The sequence below is a fragment of the Macaca fascicularis genome, chromosome 6 (genome assembly GCF_037993035.2).
Source record: "Macaca fascicularis isolate 582-1 chromosome 6, T2T-MFA8v1.1".
Taxonomy (NCBI): Eukaryota; Metazoa; Chordata; class Mammalia; order Primates; family Cercopithecidae; genus Macaca; species Macaca fascicularis.
In genome coordinates this window covers 169,109,994-169,136,192 of record NC_088380.1, presented here as the reverse complement: position 1 = coordinate 169,136,192, position 26,199 = coordinate 169,109,994, and positions in this window count along the sequence as shown.

Genomic DNA, 26,199 nt, shown 5'->3' with positions numbered 1-26,199 from the left:
AGCCTCTTTTATAAGGTCATTAATCCCCTTGATAAAGTCATCACTCTCACGAACTAATCACTTCCCAAAGATTCCATCTCCTAAAACCATCACCTTGGGAGGTAGGATTTCAACATATGAATTTTGACGGAACTCAAGCATTCAGAGCATAATACAGATAACATTAGCTATACCATAGAAGGAGAAGGAGAAGTGGAAGCCTTACCAAGGACAAGCAGAATCATCTGGGATCTGCTTCATTCCTGTGAATGCTATGTGGAGCTTTGGGACTTGCTCTTGGTATGTGGAAAAGATGGAGAAGATCAGTGCAAATTCTTCTTTTTATAGATAAGAAATCTCAGAGCAAGAACTCAAAATAATTGTCTCATGTTCCCATACCAACCTATTTACAAATTTTGGATCAGCACCAAGTTTCTAGATCCCTAAACTGAAACAGTTTCTTCTAGACCAAATTGCTTCCTTTTATTGATGATGTCTAAATGCACCAGAAGTAACTCTCAGTTGAGAATAGACAGATAAAAACAATTTCTAAAATAAATATGTTTGCTTTCTACATACATGACTAATAAAATCACACTGTGGTTTGTGTATTTTTCTTTTGTTTCTGTTTTGATTATTTATTACTGAGAACTTTTTTTTGCAAAGTGCTATATACACATGTAGCCTCAAATTGTGGGTTTCAACTGTGGACTAACACAGTTTAGTTTTTACTTTTTAGATGGCTCAGATTACACTTAAATTTGTTCATTGGGACTTAAGCTTCTCCGTATATCTTAGATTCTGCCATTCTTACATTATTGTCACTTAGATATAAATAAACTAAAAAGTGAGTAAAAGTTGGTCGATTAAAATGTCAAATGAGAATCATTTATTTGTAATGTAGCTGACTTTTTTTTTAAAAAAAACATATTAAGAACCTATTCTGTAGTTGAAATTGGGTTGCACTTACAGCTGGTACTTCTTTGATCTCCAACACAATAATCAAACCCATGGTAAGCATTGAGTTCATGTCTATTGTATGAATAAATTGATTTTACATAACATGTCCTTATTCTAAAGATTATTATGTTCAAAATGAACCAATACATCTTGTAAGTTCCAGAATTCTTTTAGTAAGATTAGTTCCCAAGTGAAAAGAAGAGATGGATATGTATATATGTACCATGTCTATAAGTATTTCTAGTTTGAAATTAGTAAAGGAGAATAAAATGAAAAAGAGAAAAACTTCAATGGTAAGAAGCCAAAATGAATACAGGAAAATGAAATGGGGACACTTGAAATATTAAATGTTTTGTTTAGATAAGTATAAAACATAATAAACATTTACATCCCTTTTCTGGTTTTGAAAGTGCTGCACAGTGAAATTCTCTTAATACTTTATTGTGAACAATTCTGTAGTCTTTTGCTTATGATATTCTGAACATCATTTTCCATTGAATAGAATACTAGGGATAATAGGTATAGAGAAAGATTCCTGGAGTAGTTTAGAACAAAGAAAAGGATGTCAGGAAATTTGCACTGTATGAGTTATGCATATATGAGTTTTGTTAGCCATGCTATATTCACTTTTAATCTTGTCTTTGACTTTTCTCTAAAAGTAGACTGCCAAAAGATCAACTTTTTTTGTCAGATTTGCAATCTCTTTCATTTTCTGTGACTCAGGTTTTACTGAATATTAATAGCAAATAAGATATTTTTAGAAATCTATTTTTCGCTTTATTCAAGTGCACCTCATACATTTATTCTTATAATTCAGGAAGGAGAAAAATAAATCTTTTATTCATTATGCAAAGTCACAAGGCATAATTAATACTGTTGTTGGCAATATCAGCATTCAAAAGATTTCAAATATCCCGAAGAAAAATATGGAACATCTTTCTCCACCACTCCCCCAGCACCTGACCACGTGCACACAAATGAATGTTAAACCTGCAAACACATATAATATTAGATAGAAGAAATTTGACTTGACAGAAATCCATATCAACAAAGGATGAGCTTTCAGATGATGACAAGTTCAGTAAATATCAACAGTGTGAAATGACTCCAAAGACTCCTAATAAAAGATTAGGAAGAATAAACAGAGCAAGGGAGAGGATTATCCCACTGTGCTTTCTACTGAGAAATCTGCCTCTGGGATGCAGTACCTAATTCTCTTAAGGGCTCTTTAAAAAACATAATGTTCAACCAAATTCCTGAGAAAACTGGAGATATCCTAATGAAGAATAAAATCTTTTCTAGAAAGGGGATATTTAATGGCTGAACACTCTCCTCAAATCAATGATGTGTGTATGAGAAATACAATTATGTATTATAAAACAAAATATGGGAGATAATAAATTTGGATAAACTAAGAACTTTATCTTATTTTGTTAGTCTTAGGATGGTGTAGTGCACCATACAAATTAAGGAGCTCCTTCACTTAAAGCAGACTTATTGTTACAAATGTTTTAGAGATAGTTTTTTACACCAAACAACCCCATATCAACCAGAGACCTCAAGGCCCTTTCTTGGCCTCCTCCTAATGATTGTTTCTATTATCCATGCTCTGATGAATGTATTCCTGAATGACCTAATTCCTTTGCAATAGTGAAACATTCAATTTATGAGCTCCTGATGTTTTAGCTTGTTTTGGTAGATCAATTGGCTGGCTAAAACTGGCACCTAATTAATAGAAAAGACACAATACATGGATGCCAGGACTAGATTCTAAAACCAATGGTAGTGCTAATACACTCAACAAAGAAAGTAGAATTTAGATACTAATTACAGGCAGAGGTCATGATATATCCATTCACTTCCTGCAAATTGTCTAAGCCAGCAATTGAAAGAAAAAATTATTTTGCCCAGGTTTCTTAATAAGAGTATGCTGCTGGTCAAATGATCTTTTATTTCATTGAAAACACTACCTCCAATTGCTGTATCCAGCCATTACGAATATTAAATGTTGCTGTACATGTACTTTTTCCCAAAGCTTCTAATTTTCACTATTTCATTATTGTCCATATTAAGTGCCTTATTGTACCTAACAGCAAAGTGCAAGGATGACACTAATCAGAGCATTACTTTACAGGCAGAAACAAGGAAGGAAGTGACTATAATATTAGACACAGAGCACATTTGGGAACAGAGGATCATTTCATCTTTCTAAGAAATGCTATTACTTCTGAATTTCTTAATGCAAGTGAACATTCTTTTGAAAGTTGTTGCTACACTGGAAAAAAAAAAAAAGAGGCACTAAAATAAACCTGAATGTTACTCAGGAAACTTATACTTTCCTATGGAAACGTAGATGGCTCTTCATCTGCACTGTTTTACACATCCATACAACCACAGCATCCCTGTATATATATTTATAAATCATCTATATGTCATAAAAGTATCCCAGAAAAATAAAATTAAAATAAGTAATTAATTAAATTAAAACCAAGGCAATAGAGATGTGAAAGTGAGAATTGAAAAGAAAAATATCTTCAGGGAAAATGTGGGGAGAAGCAGTTCTAAAAATGGAAATCTGGAAATTACTTCCTTTGGGAAAACGACTTAGCACCTTTTGCAAAGTACAAATAATTCTCCAACTTTTTAATCATAAGAATTCTCTCTTTTAGCTGACAAATGTAAGTGAGGAACACTATTTCCAGTTTCTAACCAAGACAGGGTGAATTTAATGAGTCTCATTCCTATGTTAGTGTGATTCTTTTTTCCTCTGAGATAAATTGAAACTGTAGGTGTTAACAGATCATCAGATCTGCCTTGTAGGGAAGTAGGCACAAGCCTGAGCTATGCAATAAACAGTTACCATATTCAATTAATTCTTAGGAAATAAAAAAGACCTCTCAAATAGAGACGACCACCACACATGATGGCCATATCATGCATACACTATTCGCATGAAAAATGATATTCACAATGTAAGGGAAAGGAAAGGTCTTTCTTCTTACTGCGTTGGAAAAAAGTCTGAAATTTCTATCTTTGCGTGTATCGGGAAATAAATGTTCAGCAGTTTGCTCTCTAACTCCTGTTAATATAAGAATTAAACGGTATGGTAGAAAAAAATATAGTCCAAATAGTTTGTGGCTTCTGCAATGAAGAGGTGGAGTGTATTTCCCCACTACTTCAATTCAGGCTGGCCTTGTTATTTGCTTTGACCAGGTTCATTGCGTAGGTTCTAGAGCCTAGGCCTGAAGATACCTTGCAGCTTTCACTCTCACCCTCATGACTTATTGCTCTGAGGCCACTATACAAAGTTGGTCTAGAATACTGGAGGTTGAGAATCATGTAGAGGAGAAAAGTTGCCCTTATTTTCAGCTAGCATTAATGCCAGACAAGTCATCAATACCATCTTGGGTTTTCCAGCCCACACAACTCTCCAGTTTATGTTGACTCATGTATGAGCTCAGGCAAAATCAGCAGAGAAGTCACTAAGATAACTACTATAAAATAACATAAAGTAATACAGTGTTGTTTTAAGCAACAACATTGTTATGTAGCAATAGGTAACTGAAACGCAAAATTCATTAGATTACATTAGAGGTCGTCTCTCAGTATTCTTTGAGAGTGATATATTAGACAATTTTAACAATATCAATAATAATTTCTTCCTTTTTAGTAAATGTGTAGTATATTACAAGCACAAGGCTAGATAGTGTGTTGTTTCCTGAGCATACTCAGAATGCACAGGCTTGCTGATGCTAAGAAACTAATGACAATAAGAACCACTCTTTTCATTTGTTGGCTTTTATTTTATAAATTATCAATAATTTTATTAGTAAAATTATTTATTGTATACATTATTATAGTGGAGCTGAGTATTTTTTGTTGTGCAATTCTACTCGTTTTAATACATTGACAGAGTAATACAACAACCACCACAGGACACAGATTTGTTACCCCTAAAAAGTTCTTTATGCTATTCATTTAACAACCCCATTCCTATTTCCTGGAAATTACTGACCTGTTTTCAATCCCTGTAAATTTGGGTTTTCAAGAATATCATATAAATGGAATTATGCAGTAAGCAATCTTGAAACTGATTTCTTTTATATTCTGCATATTGCCTTTAAATGGCTTCTGAGTTTCTATGTGTATCAATAGTCTGTTAATTGTTGAGGAACATTACATTGTATGTGTGGACCACAATTTCTTTATCCTTTCACTTGTTCGTTACTTTAGGGTTACTCCAATTTTTGGTGAGTATGAAATAACAGCTATAAACGTTTGTGTGTAAGATGTTAAGTGACCATGAGTTTTTATTTCTCTATGGTAAATACTCAAGAGTGAGATTGTTAAGTTACATGGTCTTCACTTAACTTTATAAGCAACTTACAAATTATTTTCCAAATTAATTGTTCCATTTTACATTCATACCAGCAATGTATGAGAATTCTCATTGCTCTGCATCGTTGTCAGGATTTGGTACAGTCAATATTATTTTTATACAATGTTCCTCTTTTTGAATGATTTTCAATATTTTCAGAGCAGTTTTAGGTTCACAGAAATATTGAGCAGAAAGTAAAAAGGATTTCCAAATACTCCCCACCCCACACATGCATAGCTTCCCACCTTATCAACATTCCTCACCAGAGTGGTGCATTTGCTACAATTAATAAACCTACATTGACACATCATTATCACCCAAAGCCCACAGTTTATATTAGTGTTCAATCTAGGCGCTGTACATTCTATGGGTTTGAACAAATATATAATAATATGTATCCACCATATTAGTGTCATATACAGTCATCCCTCAGCATCCATGGATGATTGGTTCCCGCACTCTGGCATATACCAAAACCTGCACACACTTAAGTCCCATAGCCAACAATGTGGAATCCACATATCTGAAAAATCAGCCCTCTGTATAAGCAGGTTGCCCATCCTATGAATATACTTTTTATTCACCTTTGGTTTCTGAAATTTATGTGTACTTGTGGACCTGAACAGTTCAAGTGTCAACTCTAGTTTCACTACTCTAAAAATCCTCTGTACTGTGCCTATTCTATTTTCCCTCCCCCTAAACCCCTGGTTACCCCTGATCTATTTACTGTCTCCATAGAATTGTCTTTTCCAGAATATCATATAGTTGGAATCATACAGTGTGTTTCTTTTACATATTGGCTTTTTTTCACTTAGTAATATGGATTTATGTTTTCTCCATGTCACTCTATGTCTCTTCATGTCTTGACAGCTTATTTCTTTTTACCACTGAGCAATATTTCGTCTGGATGTATCACACTTTATCCACATATATAATGATATCATGGTTGATTCTAAGTTTTGGCAATTAGGAGTAGAGCTACCATAAACATCTGAATGCAGGTTCAACTCCCATTTGTGAGTGAGAACATTCAGTGTTTGGTTTTCTGTTCTTGTGTTATTTTGCTGAAGATGATGGCTTCCAGCTTCATCCATGTGCCTGTAAAGGACATGATCGCATTCCTTTTTGTTACTGCATAGTATTCCATGATGTATATGTACCACATTTTCTTCATGTAGTCTATCATTGATGGCGTTTGCGTTGGTTCCATGTCTTTGGTATTGTGAATAGGGCTGCAATAAACACATGCATGCAGGTATCATTATAAAAGAGTGATCTATATACCTTGGGTGTATATCCAGCAATGGGATTGCTGGGTCAAATGATATTTCTTGTTCTAGATCCTTGAGGAATCTCCACATTGTCTTTCAAAATGGTGGAACTAATTTACATTCCCACCAACAATATAAAAGTGTTCCTGTTTCTCCACAGCCTTGCCAGCATCTGTTGTTTCTTGACTTTTTAATAATTGTCATTCTGACTGGCATGAGATGGTATCTCAATGTGGTTTGGATTTGCATTTCTTTAATAATCAGTGATGTTGAGCTTTTCTTCATGTTTTTTGGCCAAATAAATGTCTTCTTTTGAGAAATGTCTGTAAATATCTTTTGCCCACTTTTTGAGGGAGTTGTTTGTGTACTGTAAATTTGTTTAAGTTCCTTATAAATACTGGATCTTAGACCTTTGTCAGATAGGTAGATTTCAAAAATTTCTCCCATTCTGTAGGTTGCCTGTTTGCTCTGATGATAGTTTATTTTGCTGTGCAGAAGCTCTTTAGTTTAATCAGATCCCACTTGTCAATTTTAACTTTTGTTACAATTGCTTTTGGTGGTTTCATCAGAAAATTTTTGCCCAGGCTTATGTCTTGAATAGTATTGCCTAGGTTTTCTTCTAGGGTTTTTGTGGTTTGGGGTTTTACATTTAAGTATTTAATCCATCTTGAGTTAATTTTGTGTAATTTTTTACATTTAAATATTTAATCCATCTTGAGTTAATTTTGTATATGGTATAAATGAGGGGTCCAGTTTAAGTTTTCTGCATACAGTTAGTCAGTTAAATCCTTTCCCCATTTCTTGTTTTTGTCAGGTTTGTCAAAGATCAGATGTCTGTATATGTGTGATGTTATTTCCGAGGGCTATATTCTGTTCCATTGGTCTATATGTCTGTTTTGGTACCAATATCACACAGTTCTGATTACTGTTCGCTTGTAGTACAGTTTGAAGTCAGGTAGCGTGATGCCTCCAGCTTTGTTCTTTATGTTTAGGATTGTCTTGGCTATGTGGGCCCTGTTTTAGTTCCATATGAATTTTAAAGTAGATTTTTCTAATTCTGTGAAGAATGTCAATGGTAATTTGATGAGAATAGCACTGAATCTATAAATTACTTTGGGCAGTATAGCCATTTTCACAATATAGATTCTTTCTATCCAAGAGGATGGAACGTTTTTGTATTTTTATGTGTGTCCTCTCTTATTTCTGAAGGAATGGTACCAGCTTCTCTTTTACCTCTGTTAGAATTTGGCTGTGAATCCATCTGATCCTGAACTTTTTTTGGTTGGTAGGTTATTTACTACTGCCTGAATTTCAGAACTAGTGATTGGTCTATTCAGGGATTTGTCTTCTTCCTGGTTTAGTCTTGGGAGGGTGTATGTGTCCAGGAATTTTTCCATTTCTTCTAGATTTTCTAGTTTGCTTGATAGAGGTGTTCATAGTATTCTCTGATAGTAGTTTGTATTTCTGTGGGGTCAGTGGTGATATCCTCTTTATCATTTTTTATTGTGTCTATTTGATTCTTCTCTCTTTTCTTCTTCATTATTCTAGCTAGCAGTCTATCTATTTTATTAATTTTTTCAAAAACCAGCTCCTGGATTTTGATTTTTTGAAGGGTTTATTGTGTATGTATCTCCAGTTTTGCTCTGATCTTAGTTATTTCTTGTCTTCTGCTAGCTTTTGGATTTGTTTGCTCTTGCTTCTCTAATTGTTTTAATTGTGATGTAAGGTTGTCAAATTGAGCTCTTTCTAGCTTTTGATGTGGGCATTTAGTGCTATAAATTTCCCTCTTATCATTGCTTTAGCTGCGTCCCAGAGATTCTAGTACATTGTGTCTTTGTTCTCATTGGTTTCAAAGAAGTTCTTGATTTCTGCCTTAATTTCATTATTTACCCAGGAGTCACTCAGGAGCAGGTTGTTCAATATCCATGTAGTTGTGTGGTTTTCAGTGAGTTGCTTAATCTTGAGTTCTAATTTGATCACACTATGTTCTAAGAGAGTCTTTGTTATGATTTCAGTTATTTTACATTTGCTAAGGAGTCTTTTATTTCCAATTATGTGGTCAATTTTAGAGTGAGTGTTATGGGGCACTGAGAAGAATGCATATTGTGTTGTTTTGAGGTGCAGAGTTCTGTAAATATCTATTAGGTCCACTTGATCAAAGAGTTGAGTTCAAATCCTGAATATCCTTGTTAACTTTCTGTCTCACTGATCTATTTAATAGTGACAGTGGGGTGTTAAAATCCCTTACTGTTGTTGTGTGGGATTCTAAGTCTCTTTGTAGGTCTCCAAAGACTTGTTTTATAAATCTCGGTGCTCCTGCATTGAGTGCATATATATTTAGGATAGTTAGCTCTTCTTCTTGAATTGATTTCTTTATCATTATGTAATGCCCTTCTTTGTCTTTTTTGATCTTTGTTGGCTTAAAGTCTGTTTTGTCAGAGTCTAGGCAACTACTCCTTTTTTTTTTTCTTTCCATTTGCTTGGTAAATTTTTCTCCATTCCTTTATTTTGAGCCTAGTTGTGTCTTTGCACATGAAATGGGTCTCTTGAATTGAGCACACAGATGGATCTTGACTCTTTGTCCAATTTGCCAGCCTGTGTCTTTTAATTTGGGCACTTAGTCCATCTAAATTTAAGGTTAATATTGTTATGTGTCAATTTGATCCTGTTATCATGATGTTAGCTGGCTATTTTGCACACTAGTTGTTGCCATTTCGTCATAGTTTCAGTGGTCTTTATATTTTGCAGTGGTTGGTACCAGTTTTTCCTTTCCATATTTAGTGTTTCCTTGAGGAGCTTTTGCAAGGCAGGCCTGGTGTTGACAAATTCCCTCAGCATCTGCTTGTCTGAAAAGGATTTAATTTCTCCTTCATGTATGAAGCTTACTTTGACTGCATATGAAACTCTAGGTTGAAAATTGTTTTTTAAAAGAATGTTGAATATTGGTCCACACTCTTTTCTGGCTTGCAGAGTTTCTGCTGAGAGATCCACTGTTAATCTGTTGGATTTCCCTTTATAGGTGACCTGGCCCCTCTCCCTGGCTGCCCTTAACATTGTTATCCTTCATTTCGACCTTGGATATTGTGATTATGTGTCTTGGGGTTGATCTTCTTGTGGAGTATCTTAGTGGGGTTTTGTATTTCCTGAATTTGAATGTTGGATTATCTTGCTAGGTTGGGGAAGTTTTCTGTATAATATCCTGGAGTGTGTTTTCCAACTTAATTCCATTCTTCCCATCTTTTTCAGTTACTCCAATCCATCATAGGTTCAGTCTTTTTACATAGTCCCATATTTCTAGGAGGTTTTGTTCATTCCTTTTCATTCTTTTTCTCTAATCTTGTCTGCCTGCCTTATTTCAGCAAGATAGATTTCCATCTCTGATATTATTTCTTCTGCTTGATGAATTTGGCTGTTCATACTTGTATATGCTTCACAAAGTTCTTGTGCTGAGCTTTTCAGCTCCATCATGTAATTTATGTTCTGTTCTAAACTGGTTATTCTAGTTAGAAGCTCCTCTAACCTTTTAAGGTTCTTAGCTTATTTGTATTGGATTAGAACATGCTCCTTTACCTCAGTGAAGTTTGTTATTACCCACCGCCTGAAGCCTACTTATGTCAATTTATTCATCTCCTTCTCTGTCCAGTTCTGTACCCTTGCTGGAGAGGTGCTGCAATCATTTGGAGAAGAGGCACTCTGGCCTTTTGGGCTTTCAGGGTTTTTCCACTGAATCTTTCTCATCTTCACAAGTTTATCTAGTTTTGGTATTTGAGGCTGCTGACCCTTGGATGAGGTTTTTGTGGGAACTTTTTTTGTTGATACTGTTTTTGTTGCTTTCCATTTGTTTGTTTTTCTTTCAATAATTAGGTCTCTCTTCTGTAAGGCTGCTATAGTTTGCTTGGGGTTCACTTTGGCCGTATTCATCTGGTTCACTCCTGCACCTGGAGATGTCACTTGAGGAGCCTGAAGAACAGCAAAGACGGGTGCCTTCTCCTTCCTCAAGGATCTCTGACCTTGAGGGACACCAATCTGATGCCAGTGGGAATGCTCCTGTATAGGATGTCTGATAATCCCTATTGGGGGGATCTCACCCAGTTGTGTGGCATGGAAAGCAGGAACCATTTAACGAGGCACTTTGGCTGTCCCTTGGTGGAGGGGGTGTGCTCCTCTGGGGGGAAACCCACTTGTCTGGGCTGTCTGGGTTCCTTGGCTGGGGGTGGGGGCTCCCCTGCCCTATGTGGTTCTCAGGTGGGCTGCCGCACTGTACTGCTCTTCCTTCCTGTCTGTGATCACACCAGCTGCCTAGTCAGTCCTAATGACAGAACCTGAATATTTCAGTTGCTGGTGCAGGATTCGCACACTGTTTTGGATCTTTTCCATGGGAGCCTCCTCCACTTGCCATTGTTCTAGTCAGCCATCTTGGCCCCCCAAGGCAACTTTTCATATGCTTATTTGCCATCTGTACCTTTTATTTGGTTAGTTGTCTGTTAATGTCTTTGGACCATTGATAAATTTGCTTGTTTTCTTATTGTTGAGTTTTAAGAATATTACATATATTTTGGAAAACAGTCCTTTTACATATATGTCTTCTGCAAATATTTCTTCTCAGTCTGTGGCTTGTCTTTTCATTCTCTTGACAGTGTCTTTTGCAAAGGAGAAACTTCTAGTCTTAATGAAGTTCTGCCTATCAATTCTTTCTTTCATGGAGTGTGCTTTTGGTGTCATACCAAAAAAATCATTGCTGTGTCCAAGGTCATCTAGATTTTCACCTATGTTATCTTCTATGAGTCTTATCCTTTTGCATTTTACATTTAGGGCTGTTATCCATTTTGAATTGATTTCTGTAAAGGACGTAAGGTTGTGTTTAGATTTATTTATTTATTGCAAGTGGATGTCCAGTTATTGTACCATCATTTGCTAAAAAGCATATCGGGAAAGATCTATACCAACAATTTTATTATTAAGGATACAGATCAAGATCAGCCAAATAAAGAGAAACATAGGGTGGCATCTTGCAGTCTCCCCAGCATAGAGCTTCTGTATTCTAATCCCATGGAATTAAAGGCACATCAATGTGTTCCCCCACCAGGAATCTCCACTGAGCTTCAATGTCCAGAGTTTTTACTGAGGTTTTGTTACAGAGGCTTGATTAAATCATCGGCAATGTGGTTGAACTCAATGTTTAAAACTTTCCCCTCCCAGAATTCAGATTGGCTCATGGGCTCAACCCTTTAACCACATGGTTGTCTTTGTGGCATTACGGGTCCGATCTTAGAACTATCCAGGAACCTACCATGATTCTCCTCATTAGTCTAAATTATCGGGATTATCCAAAGGAGCTCATGCATGACAAAGATAGTCCTGTTACTCAGAAAATTGTAATGCCAGGAATTCAGACTAAAAAAAAAAGAAAAAAAAAAACAGAAAAATACAACAACAATCTTAAGTTTTGTTAGTTGATATAACCACCAAACATATTGTACAAATCCCAAGAGAAGAAAAGTAAAGTAATATATTTACCTAGATATTTACCATTTTTGTTTCTTTTTCTTTATGTCTGATTTTTCTCGTTCTATTTCACTTGTGTTTAAGTCTGTCTTTTAATGATGTTTTATAGCAGTTTCATTGGCAACAAGTTATACTGGATTTTATTCTCCTGTGGTATCTTTATTTTTACTTTTAATTGTAGAAGATATTTTTTCTAGATGTAGAATTCTGGATTTATAGTTTCTGTCAGCACTTTAAAAATCCTATGCCATTTCCTTCTAAACTCTGTGGTTGCTGAAGAGAAATCTGTCCTTCAAATTACTGTTCTCCTATATATAATGTATCTGTTCTCTCTGTCTCTCTTCAAGTATTGCTTTTCATCTTTGGTTATATGTTAACCTGTTTTGAATTCTCTGTGTTTCTTTGAATCTGTAGGCTTATGTCTCTCACTGCTGGAGGGAAAGTTGTTTAATGTTATTTTCAGTACCACATATTTTTCTCTATTTATCTGGAACTTTGATAACACACATTTTAGATTTCTTTATTGTCAAGTCAGTCTTTAATTTCTGTTTTTAGTTTTAATTTTTTTTTGTCTATTGCCCAGAAAATAATTTAATAACATTGAATAATTGCTATCACTCTAGCTTCAAGTCCAGTGAATCTTTGCACTGTGGTCTTTGTCTTACTCAGAGCTGGGGTCTGACTCACTGACAACAAATATTGATGGAATAGAGTTCGTGTGACAGACCCTATGCTAAGTAATGTATATAGATTATCTCTTTTTCTCTGATTATAGGCTACTGAGCTTGGTTCAGCGTAGAGATGAAGAAATTGATTATTTGAAAGGCTAAGTCACTTGCTTAGGGTCACACGGCAACCAAGAGGTCTCTGTGCTCAAAGGCTTCAGGCCTATTAAGTTGTAGAGCATGAAGCACTTTCCTGGAATAGCTTGAGCTGGGGGCAATCACCCAAACTGAGAATGAGATTGTGGATATAGAGAAATTTCTGTGAAAGCTCTGAGCAGCAAAACCTGAAGCAAATTACATAAGTAATGCTGAAGACCAATTTGTGTCTTTCATTATTTTATTTGGCTCTGGTCCTGCTGCCAAAGTCTTTCCAAGGTCAGAACTAAGTTTTCCTTGCAGTGTGAAAATGTGCTTGAAAGCTTCTTAAAGCTCTAAGAGTCTAAGAGCAAAAAACCTTCAACAGATTTTGAAAATAAGGAAAAAAATGTGATGAAAAACAGTAAACAGAGTTCCCTGATAACCCTCTGACTTTGTCCAGTGGCAACTTAGGTTTTTTGGAGTAGCTACAGATTTGAGCTTGAATGAATGCTATTAGCATTTTACTAGGCAAGAATTTTATTTTAGGACACATAAAATGTTTAAAAATTTTTTATTGAATTAATAAAAGCTTATCATCTGAAATTATATTAAATTATCTAAGATTCCCCCAAAGTTTTATTATGTGAGTGCCTAAGGCAGTCCCCTAAAATTATTGGTTAGCATAAATTAAAAGATAGTTACAAAGCGAATAAACTTTAATATAATCTGATCTTGATTCAGAACCTGAAACCTGTCATTATTTGACCTCATGAAATATAAAACTTTGTATAGAATTCTGTGATGTTGTGATGTTATTTATTCAGTGTAGGTTTTTTTTTCTGTTTAAGGAAAAATTGATAGTATTGCCCGCAAAAATATATAAAACAACCTAAAAAATAAAGCAAAGGGAAAAAAAATGCTGCAGATTCAGCAGCTATGTGGTAAGAATTTGTTAAAAAGAAACAAGTTTACAACCTAATTCTAACCCATTGTACTAGACTGTACAATTATATATAGTATTTTTTGAGTCCACTTGTTCGCTCTATTTAATTGGCTAGCTAAACTATGTTACTGAAAGTAAGATGTAGTCTGTGATACAGACAATGGGCACACATCAAAAATGAATTAGCTCAGGCTGTTTAGAAATAGCTAATCTCCCAAATTAAAGCTTCCCAAAGCAAGCTGTTTTGGCATGGGGGCTGGTGAGGGAGTGGTATAATGAAAAGATCATCATAACTCATAAATCATAAATCAACATCCATGCTTTCTAAGTCAGGGATGACTGAATCACTTAACTTGCACTCAGCTTTTTTATAACTATTGATACATATTCATAAAAAGTTGTGATCAGATTAGTTTGCTAGGACTATCATAACAAAGTTCTATCAACCAGGTGGCTCAAAAACCAGAAATTTATTTTCTCAAAAATCTGAAGGCTAGAAGTCCAAGATCAAAGTATAGACAAGGTTAAATTTGCGGTTTTATCTTGGCTTGCAGATGACATCTTCTCGCTCTGTCCTCAAATGGTGTTCTCTCTGTGTCTGTGCCATAATCTTTTCTTTTAAGCACTGATCATACTGGGTTAAGCTTCACTCCAGTGACCTGATTTTAACTGAATTACCTCTGTAGAGACCCTATCTCCAAATTCAGTCATATTCTGAAATACTAGGGTTAGGACTTCAACCTATGAATTTTTAGGGGACACAATTCAGCCCATAACCATGATATTTAGACTTTATAAGCTATGACATATACATATGATAAGCAAATGTATGTGTTTATACATTTATGGTTTTAACTAGAGAAGAAAAACCATCATACGCAATTGTTTCCTTTTAAAATTAGATCTAATGACACTTGACCTGCATTTACAAAACAGGAAAATCGGTAAGGCATTTTTACTTAGCTGTTAAACTTCTACCCCTAGCTCTAGCAAGTTGGTCTCAACCAGCAATGGCATTTAGAAAAGCAGTCAGAGAAACCTGTGGCTCTGTCATGCCTAAGGCCATGTGCTTTTTTGTCAGCACAATCCTCACCCAAATCACTTTAGTTATTTATGTTTCCTGCCTGGCCTAAGGCATTTAAGTTTATAACAAATGCTCCCACCACATACAGACCATGCGAATCATGCCAACTGGCCTGGTTTCAGATATTCTCTTCCTGGAGGGAATGGGTGGTGGTTTTGATTTATTACCTAACAGAAATTTCTGAGAGGCGTGGCTTAGTTGAGATTTAAAGCTCAACATCAAGTGAAAACAATTGAACATTTTTGATGTTTGTTTGTTTTTGCTGTAAGTGTATATTCAAATGAGACTGGAGCTGTGCGTTTAATGCAACTGTATCAATTACATTGTCAGTTAAATCTGTGTCTGTAAAAAAATTGGAAAAGTTAAGTTTTCAGTCAAACTCTTACAGTTTTGTAATGTGCATTATGCTGTATAATTAGTTATTTCATCCTTTAAATATTAAATATTAATTTAATATTAAATTAATATTAATATATTATATAATAAATATTGAATATTAATATTAATATTTAATAATATTAATATTAAATATTGACTAAGATTGTGTGTATAAGCTATCTTTTTACAAATAAATGAAAAATAGTAAAAGCAGTTTGTGTGTGTGTATGGGCTGTATAAATCTGAAACAGCCATTTAGATGGTTGATTATATTTTCACTCTACATTGTGTTTGCATTCTGGGAAAAACATGACCACAAATACTAATGCAGTGTATGTTCTATGACAATTGGAAATTCGAGGGTTCTATGACCAATTATGAACAGAAGCAGATTATCATAAAAAGAAGATGCTTTCCAAATCTAACTCGTACCCACAGTCAAGAAAATGATATTAAATAAACCTCGTATTATAATCTCACCAAGTATTTATGGTGTGTCTAATTTCATGGAATTCTAGATTTGATCTGCCTTGAATAAGTTCAGGAAGATAGTTTATTCTTCAAGTGATTCACATACCAGATACATTATCCTCAGGTTCTTCATGTAGTAAACTATGTATGCCTTTAAATAGGCAAATAGCACATTGTCAAGGTGCCCTCAGAGTTGGTGAAAGGTAAATATGCTAATCCAGATGTTTTTCCTTATCTGCCATATTTCCTTTTCCATTTAAAGCTATTTTATTACTTTATGATCATCTATTTTTGGCAATACTGGATGACCATTCACATGCCTGATTCCCCTTTCACTCATCACCTATACACCTGCAAAGTTGCTAATTGAACAAGAACTGCATTTTGACAGGAACACCTAGGAGAAAATCAAGTAGGGAGTCTATTTATCCTAAGCTATGACCTGCATTTTACCAGCATCCACCACAACATTTTAAATTTTTTTTCACTCTAGTCTTGCAGATTTACCTTAGCAAATTATGAGGTATAGCCAGCCAGGCAGCAAAGCAAAGCCTTCGATCAAGGCTTCCTGCTCACATTGTACCTTGGTCCAGCAGCATCTAAAGGAGATACTCTAACGATGCTAACTGAATTCTGCAATAACCCACACTGTTTGCCTTATTTGATGATTCATGTGATTTAAAACTTTGTATGATGTTGGGATAACAGGAATGATTACCAGGCCAAGTATACCCCCATCTTATGCCTTCACATCATAGGAACAGTAAAGAGTCAATGCAGTGTTTTCTGTATTGTGTCTGAGCAGGAAGCTGCCAGCTTGATCATGCAACAGTGACTGATAGAAGCTGAGGACAAGCCGATTTTGTGGAAGATGATAGTGGGAGATGGAGCAAAGAGTAAGAAACAGCTCTTGGATGAAAGGGAGATCTTATTGTTCCTGACATGGGCTCAGAGGCTCTGGTAGAAAACAGATGTGTGACCTTCAGGATTTGCTAGGCAGGCTGGCACCTGTATTGACATACTCTGGAGAAATGCCCTGGAGAGGTGCAAACTCTGAACTTCCTTCACAGAACTAGCTGGAAATGGAAGCCTTTATAAATGACTTTCTGCTAGGTAGTCACCTCATTTTATTTTTGCTGATTAATTAACATTCAACTTAATTGCCAACTCGCTGAACCTAAATGTGCTTACTGCCTAATATTGTTTGATTTCTCTTCCAATCCTCCAGAGTTTTAACCTCCCACCAGTTTCTAATCAGCTGACAGTTGTTTTTCTCCCTAATTCTTGCATTTTTTGTGAAGCTGTTGGTTTGAAATGCAAGGTGATCTTGCAGGAAAAAAAAAAAAAAAAGACAAACTTCTTTATAGTCTCAGTAGCACCTCCAGTCAGCTCTTCAGTTCTGATTCAAGGTGACTGCTTTTTGTGTTACATTTCTTATCTTAACATTCTGTTTCAGGAGCTGCCAACACATTCATTTCATTTTTTAAATGAATGCAAAAATCCACAAAGCCTCCACAGGACCATTGAGGCTTACTAATTAGATTCATTAAACAGCACTCAAAAGCAAAGAGAATTTGTCTCGTATTCTGTTTATTTCTTTTTCTTCAAGACTCCCTCTGCACTCTGCTTTATTAAATAATATTCTGTGTGACATAATAATGGTCCCTCTTGCTAAAACATTGAGTTACAAAGTGTTAGTTCATTAGACTTTTTGTCAGTGCAACATAGTGTCAGTTTTCCCCTCCTATGACTGACTGCATCTGCTGTTCTGGTATTCAGGGTGTTATGAAGTAGTAAAAAACTATGATTGGCATGATGTCTAATTTTGGAGCTATAAATATGCTAGAGAAAATGCATAGAAAATCTTCTGAGTATACATTTTTCACTTTAAATAAAAGAGATTTTATTACAACATAAGCTTTAAACATTTACAAAACGTATTTCTTTAATTGCACATTTCTGAGTTTTAAAACATCTACAGATTTATGTAACAACCAGCACAATTGGGATGCATAATAATTATAACACTCCAAAGAACTCTCTTGTGCTGTCACTTGGTGGCCAAATCCCCCTCTCACCCCATCCCTGGCAAACAATGACCTGGTCCCCATTCAAATTGTTTTGTTGTTTTCCAATATATATATATTTTTTAATAATTTAGAAGGTAACCTTTGAGACTGGCTATTTTAACTTGTCATACTGTCTTTAGAAGTCATTCATGTTTTTTTGTATACTAGTTGCTCATTTATTTTATTGTTGAGTAGTATTGTATTGTACCTTTGTACCAGAATTTATCCATTTCCTTACTAAAAGTCATTTGGGTTGTTTCCAATTTGTGGTGATTGTACATTGATTGCTGTAAATCTTCATATGTAGGCTTTGTGGGATGGATGGGTCATATGGTAAGGGCAAATTTAACGTTATACAAAACAACTGGACTTCCAGTTTCTAGCTCAGCGTATAAGAAACAGAATTAGCCACTCTGTTCTAACAACAAGTAAAAAGAAGAACAAATTGAAAACTCAACTCTTCTGATACCTATCAGAGAAATGAGGCCACAGAGAAAACCACTGCACCCCCCACCCCAAATTGGAGAGATAGGTAGATAAGTGCAGAGAATCACAGCTTACCAGGGCAGAAAACCATGAGAGGGAACCAGTACCAGCGTAAGAAAAACCTAAACTATAACTGATGAATTGCTGGAGGCTCAATGTGGACAAGTATGAGAGTTAAAAACTTCAGGGGTACCCAGTCATAGAGGGACCCCCACATTTTTGTGAGTTTTACTTCTAGGAGCTCTGACCAGTTCTCACAGAAAATATCACAGAGATGGCTGGGCACAGTGGCTCACGCCTATAATCCCAGCCCTTTGGAAGGCCAAGGAGGGAGAATAACTTGAACTAGGAGTTCAAGACCAACCTGGCCGACATGGCTGCATTAATCCACTTTCATGCTGCTGATAAAGCTATAACCAGGACTAGGAAATTTACAAAAGAAAGAGGTTTAATGGACTTACAGTTCCACATGGCTGCGGAAGCCTCAGATTCATCGCAGTCCCTAGGTGTCACACAGCAAGGGAGCTCTAGATCCAGCCTAGGAAACTATCGTTTCCTCCTAGGCCTCTGGGCCTGGGCCTGTGACTGGAGGGGTTGCCATGAAGTCCTCTGACATGCCCTGGAGACATTGGTTCCATTGTCTTGGTGATTAACAGTCAGTTCCTCGTTACTCATGCAAATTTCTGCAACCAGCTTGAATTTTTCCTCAGAAAATGAAATTTTCTTCTCTATTGCATTGTCAGGCTGCAAACTTTCCAAACCTTTATGCTTATGCTCTGCTTCCCTTATAAAACTGGATGCCTTTAACAGCACCCAAGTCACATCCTGAATGCTTTGCTGCATAGAAATTTCTTCCACCAGATACCCTAAATTATCTCTCAAGTTCAAAGTTCCATAAATTTCTAGAACAGGGGCAAAATGCCAACAGTCTCATTGCTGAAATACAGCAAGAGTCACCTTTACTCCAGTTCCCAACAAGCTCCTTATCTCCATCTGAGACCACTATAGCCTAGATTTCATTGTCCATATCACTATCAGCATTATGTTCAAAGCCATTCAACAAGTCTCTAGGAATTTCAAAGTTTCCTACAGTTTCCCATATTCTTCTGAGCCCTCCAAACTATTCCAACCTCTGCCTGTTACCCAATTCCAAAGTCGATTCCACATTTTTAGATATCTTTTCAGCAGCACCCTACTCCTAGTACCAATTTATTGTATTAATCCATCTTTACACTCCTGATAAAGGCATACCTGCAACTGAGTAATTTACCAAAGAAAGAGGTTTAATGAACTTACAGCTCCATGTGACTGGGGAGGCCTCACAATCATGGTGAAGGTGAAAGGCATGTCTCACATGGTGACAGACAAAAGAATAGAAGACTTGTATAGGGGAACTCCTTTTATAAAACCATCAGATCTCATGAGACTCATTCACTATCACAAGAATAGCACCATGGGAAAGATTTGCCTCCATAATTCAATTACCTTTTACCAGGTCCCTCCCACAACACATGGGAATTCAAGATGAGATTTGGGTGGGGACACAGCCAAACCATATCAATGGCAAAACCTGTCTCTACCAAAAATACAAAAAATTATCTGGGTATGGTGGTGCATGCCTGTAGTCCCAGCTACTCAGGAGGCTGAGGTGGGAGGATCATCTGAGCCCAGGAGGCAGAGGTTGCAGTGAGCTGAGATTGTGCCACTGCAGTCCAGCCTGGGTAACCAATTGAGATTCCATCTCAAAAAAGAAAAAAGAAAAAAAAAAAAAAAACTATATATATCTCTATATATAGCTATATATATAGATATATAGATATATATCTCACAGAGAAAATCCCTTTATCTGCCAAGCAGAGAGAGGGGAAAAGGAATCATTTTGAAATATGCTGGAGCCATCTATTCTTGACAAGTTCTGCCCTCAGGAGAAACAAGTTAACCAGAATCTAACTTGCTGGAGTATGAGCTTAACTTACCTGTTAGATTGGCCTAACTCCATCCTCCTCTAGCTGTCCTGTTTGATTTAAGGGAGTTGCAAGACTGAGAAACAAGGGTGAAGTTCACAGTTCAGGGCTACTAAAAGACTAAAACCGAATCGCAGGATGATAGAACACTTTCCTTCCTTCCACACCTTACAACTACATTTACTTCAGTTACTTCTAACCTGTACAACATGCCCACTTTTCAACACATTACAAGGCATACTGAAAAAAAAAAAAAAAAAAAAAAAAAGCAGAAAAACACAGTTCCAAGAAACTGAGATTTTTTTTTTTTTGCTTTTTTTTTTTAGTCTCTTAACCAGCATCAGAACTAGATACAGCAGGAATGTTGGAATTATAAGAAATTTTTAAACTACGATTAATATGCTAAAAGTTTCAATGGAAAAAGCAAACAACATGAAAAAACAGATGAATAATGTAGAGACATTAAAATTCTAAGAAACAATTTTTAAAAATGGTAGTCACCAAAAACCCTGAACAGAAATAAAGAATGAATTTGATAGACTCATTAGTAGATGGGACACAGCTGAATAAAGAATCTGCAATTGAGGATACAACAGAAAACATTGAAATTGAATAGCAAAGACAGAAATGACTAAAGGAAAAAAAGAACAAAATATCCAACAATGTTGGGCAACTACAAAAGATATAAACATACAATGGGAAAACAAGAAGAGAGAGAGAGAGAGAGAGAATATTTGAAACAGTAATGACTGGGACTTTTTTGAAATTAATGTCAAACATCAAACCACTGACCCAGAAAGCTCAAAGAACACAAACCATGATAAACACAAACACAATCACATCCAGGTATATCATTTTCAAACTTCAAAAAACCAAAGATGAAGAAAAAGATCTTGTAAGAAGACAGAAAAATCACCAGACCTATAGAGAAGCAAAGATAGCAATTAAAATTGTCCCCTTATATTCATTCAAAGGAGGATTATTTACAGGAACCCTCGCAGATACTAAAATCTGAGAATGCTGAATTTCCTTCTATAAAATGGCATATTATTTACATATGAACTGCATACATCTTCTGCATCCTTGAAACCTACTCTAGATTACTTATAATATCTAATAAAATGCAAATGTTATGTAAATAGTTGTTATGCTGTATTGCTGTTTATTTGCATTTTTATATTGATACTTACTATTTTTTTTCTAAAGAGGTTTGACCTATGGTACTTGAATCCCCATATGCAGATCCCACAAATATGGAGATCTGACTATATACAAGTTCTCAGAAACCATGCAAGCAAGAAGAGAGTGGAGTGAAATATTTAGCATTGAGAGAAGTGAGCAAACGATTTTCTTGAGTGGCTGTACCATTTTGAGGTCCCACCTGTAATCAATTTCCAGTTGTTCCTTGTAGTAGTCATAATTTGGTATTATCAGTGTTTTTCATTATAGTCATTCTAATAAGTGTATATTAGTATAGCCTAGCATATTGGTTTCAATTTGCATTTCAATGACTAATAAGGTTGCGCAGCTTTTCATATGTTTATTGCCATCCATATGACTTCTGTGTTACAGTAAATATTCAATTTTTTTGCCCATATTTTGATTAAATTGTTTGTTTTCTTACTCTTGATTTAAGACTTAGTTGTATATTCTGTATATCAAGTTATTTGCCGGATATGTGACTTGAAATATGTTTTAAAAGTCTTTGTGTAACTCAAGGAGACATAGATCTTTCCCTAAGTTTTCCTCTAAAAATTTCAGAGTTTGGCATTTTACAATTTACTGTATAATCCATTTTGAGTACATTTTCAATAAGGCAAACCTTCTTACCAAGAAAAAAAAAACAACACTTTTTTTTTCTTGGTAAGTGAATGTCCAAATATTTAATCACGCATTGTTACAAGGACCATCCTTATTCCATTAACTTGACTTTCTCATTTTCTTAAAAATCCATGAATTATGTATTTTTTATTGTTCTCTGTTTCATTGAGCTATGTATCTCTCTTTGTCAATGACATACTGTCTTATTTGTAATAGTTTCATAACAATTATGTTTGTTGATTATTTTGTCTTTTAATATAAATATTATAATTAATTTGTATATTTCTATTAAAAATCCTACAGAGGTTTCATTGGGATTGGCATCTTAATTATATTGGCTCTTCCATTCAATGAACACCAAGTATTTCTTCATGGACTGTGTCTTATTTGATATCTTTCATTAGCATTTTGGAGATTCAACATATATGTACTATGCATATGTTGGTCACTTTATACCTAACTAATTCATTATTTGAAACTCCTATGAATGGTGCTTTTTCTATGTTCACATGTTGATTGATAGTGTATACAAGTAATATTGACTTTAGTATCTTCATATCATATTCTGCAACTTCAGTAAACCCAATTATAAGTCCTAGGAGCTCTTCTGTAGATTATTTGAAAGCTTCTATATAGAAAACTTGTCTCCTAGAATAGGAACAGTTTCATTTTTTCCTTTTCAATTTCAATATCTGTTGTTTCCTTTCTTTGCTTCATTGAAATTGTGAAGATTTTTGCACAGTATTAAACAGGGCTGGTGAGAGTGAACATCTGTGCCTTGGTCATGATCTTAATGAGAAGTATTCTGTCTCTCAATGTTAAACATGACATTAGATGTGGGTTTTATGTAGTTGCCATTTATCACATAAAAGGCTTTTTTCTATTCATAAGTTTGTGGAAGTATTTTTTTAAAATCCTGAATGGTGGTTGTCTTTGCTAACTGCTTTTGTTATCTACTCATATGATCATGTTTTTTTTTTATTTGTATGCCTATTGATATGATGGAGTATGTTGATTGATTTTCTAATATTGGTTTTTAATATTTCATTTCCTGAGACTAACTTCATTTGACGACGATTTATTCTTTGTATTTATTTGTAGAGTCAATGTGCTAATACTTTATTGAGGATTTTGGCATCTATATTTATGATTGCTCTTTCTTTGGTTTTCTTGTCCTGTACTGTCTTAATCTGGATTTAGTATTAGGGCAATCCTGGCATAATAAAATAAATTGATAAATATTCCCTTTTCTTCTGCTTTTAGGAAGAGATTTTATAATATTTGTGTTATTTCTTCTTTAAACATATGGTAGAATTCACCAGTGGAACCATTCAGGTTTGACAATTCTTTAAATAACGTTTAACTATGAATTCAATTTTATTATTAGATATATGACTATTTAGATTATCTGTCTTCTTAAGAAAGTTTTCTTAGTTTGCCTCTTTCAAGAAAATGTTTCATTTCCTTCATGTACAAGTTATGTTGATAGTGCTTATTTATTACTTTTCATTGATATATAATAGTGGTACATATTTTGGGGGTACGTGTGATATTTTGATACCTGTATACAATGTACAATGAACAGATCAGGATAACTGGTCTATCCTTCACCTCTAACATGTACTTTTATTTCTATTGGGAACATTCTAATTCTTTTCTTCTAGCTATTTCAAAATATACAATAATTTTTTTAACTATAGTCTTCCTACTGCATTATCAATTACTATCACTTATTTATTCTATCTAAGTGTAATTTTGCACCCATTAATGAAGTTCTCTTCATTTTTCCCCTCCCCATAGTGTTTTTTGCAGGATTCCTTTATTACGTTTTTAGTGCCTATGGAGTTTATAAAGCCATTTCCTCTTTCATTCTTGACATAAGAACACTGGCTTTACTCATTTCCTAGTCAAATTGGCTACCATTTTTATCAATTTTATTGATGTTTACAAATAACCACTTTTTAAAATTTTTTTCAATTGTTACTGTTTTCATCTCTTTTTGCTATCAGCTTATATTTTTATTTCCTTTTCCTGCATGATTTAGGTTTAAATTTATCTTCTTTTCCTAGATCCTTCAGGTGGAAGCTCAAAGTAGTAATTTTAGAACTTTGTTATTTCTAATAAATGTATTTAATGCTATAAATGTTTTTAATTTGTATTTTTGGTGTATTCTGCAAATATTGATATGCTATAATTTTGTTTTCATTCCGTTCAAAATGTTTCTGAATTTATCTTGAGGCTTCCTCTTTGACCTAGTGATTATCTAAAAATGTGTAATTTAATTTTTATGTGTATAGGGATTTTCCAGGTAGCTTTCTATTATTTATTTCTAGTCAAATCTCATTATAGTGACAAGATAACATTTACAAAATTTAATTTTTTGGTTAACCTGTCAATATATTTCTCTGTGAAGCAGAATATGTTCAGTTGTGGCCGTTGTTTCTTATGCATATAAAAATGTATTCACAGGCTTTTGCGTGAAGGGTTCTATATATATCAACTATGTCAAGGTATTTGTGGGTATTATTCAAGTTTTTTATTTTCTTACTGATTTTCTGTCTACTTCTATCAATCACATTGAAGGAGTGTTTATGTTTCTAACTCTTTTAGTTCATTTGGGTTGCTACAAAAAATATCATAAACTGGGTAGTTTATAAGCAATAAAAATTTGTTTCTCACAGGTGTGGAGGCTGAGAAGTCTAAGAGCTAAAAATCTTAGAATTTCTCTAAAAAGAAAGAGAAAATCTGAAAATCTCTGAAAGTCTCAACCTTCTAATAGTATTAGTGATTATGTTTTAACATACAAATTTAGGGGGGAACACAAACATTCATGATTATACATGTGTACACACACATAAACATATTTCAAAGTTATTTTGTTAAGCGCATGCAATTTATGATTACTATGTGTTTTGATGAAATGTTTATCAGTATATAATGTTCTTTTTATGCTTGAAAATTTTCTTTGTTTTTTATTAGTATTTTATAACTTTTGTCCACTTTATAAATACTTAATTTATAGATATTCAAACTGAGTTCTTATAAACAGCATATATTTGGGTATCTTTGTAATTCAGTCTCATTACATTTGTCTTTAAATTGGTTGTCTTAGATTATTTACATTCAATGTTTTATTAATATGCTTGGGTTTAGGCTGCTCTTTTATTACATGTCTTCATTTTGTTTCTTCTGTTGTGTCTTCCTCTTTTCTCTCCTCCCTTTTTGATTATATGAATAATTTTTAAAATAGCATTTTAATTTATCTATTAATTTTTACTACGTCTTTTAAAATACTTTTTCAGCGGTTTGTATTGGACTTGTGAGATGTACATATGACTTTTCAACTTCACATCCAGTTTATATTTTATCTTTTCAAGTGATATATGGGGCCCTTACAACCATTAAAGTTCCTTATCTCCCCTCCTTATGCTGTAATTGCCACATTATGTATTATATATGGAAAAATTGAAAGCCCACCAATCAATTTCAAATATGTGCTTTTAACTTTCACACACACTTTAAATACGGTACGAGGAATAAAATAATCTATTATATTTACGCATATATTTACCATTTCTATTGCTATTTCCTTATTCCTGATTTTTCAACTTTTCTTCTGACAACACTTTTTTTTTTTTTTTTTTTGCCTAAAATACAATCTTATTTCTTTTGAAGCAGTGCTTCTAGAGTCAAATTATCTTAGTTTTACTTCGTTAGAAAATGCTTTTATTTCACCATGATTCCTGGAGAATATGTTTGCTTAAAGTAGAATTATTGGTTGATAATTGTTTGCTTTCAGTATTTAAAAAAATGTATTCAACTTTGCTCACCCTCGTGGTTTATGAGAAAGCCACAATGATTAGAACTGCTGTTTCCATATTGTTGCATGTCATTTGTCTCTGACTGTTTTCAAGTTTTGTTTCGTTTTTCCTTTTTCTTTGTTTCTAAGCAGCTTAATTAGGATATGTACAGATGTGTTTTTCTCTGAGCTTAACACTCTTTGTTGTTTATAGCTTCCTAAATCTGCACACTTTTTTTTTCTTTCACCAAATTTGAGGAGTTTTCAGATATTATTTCCTCATTTTAA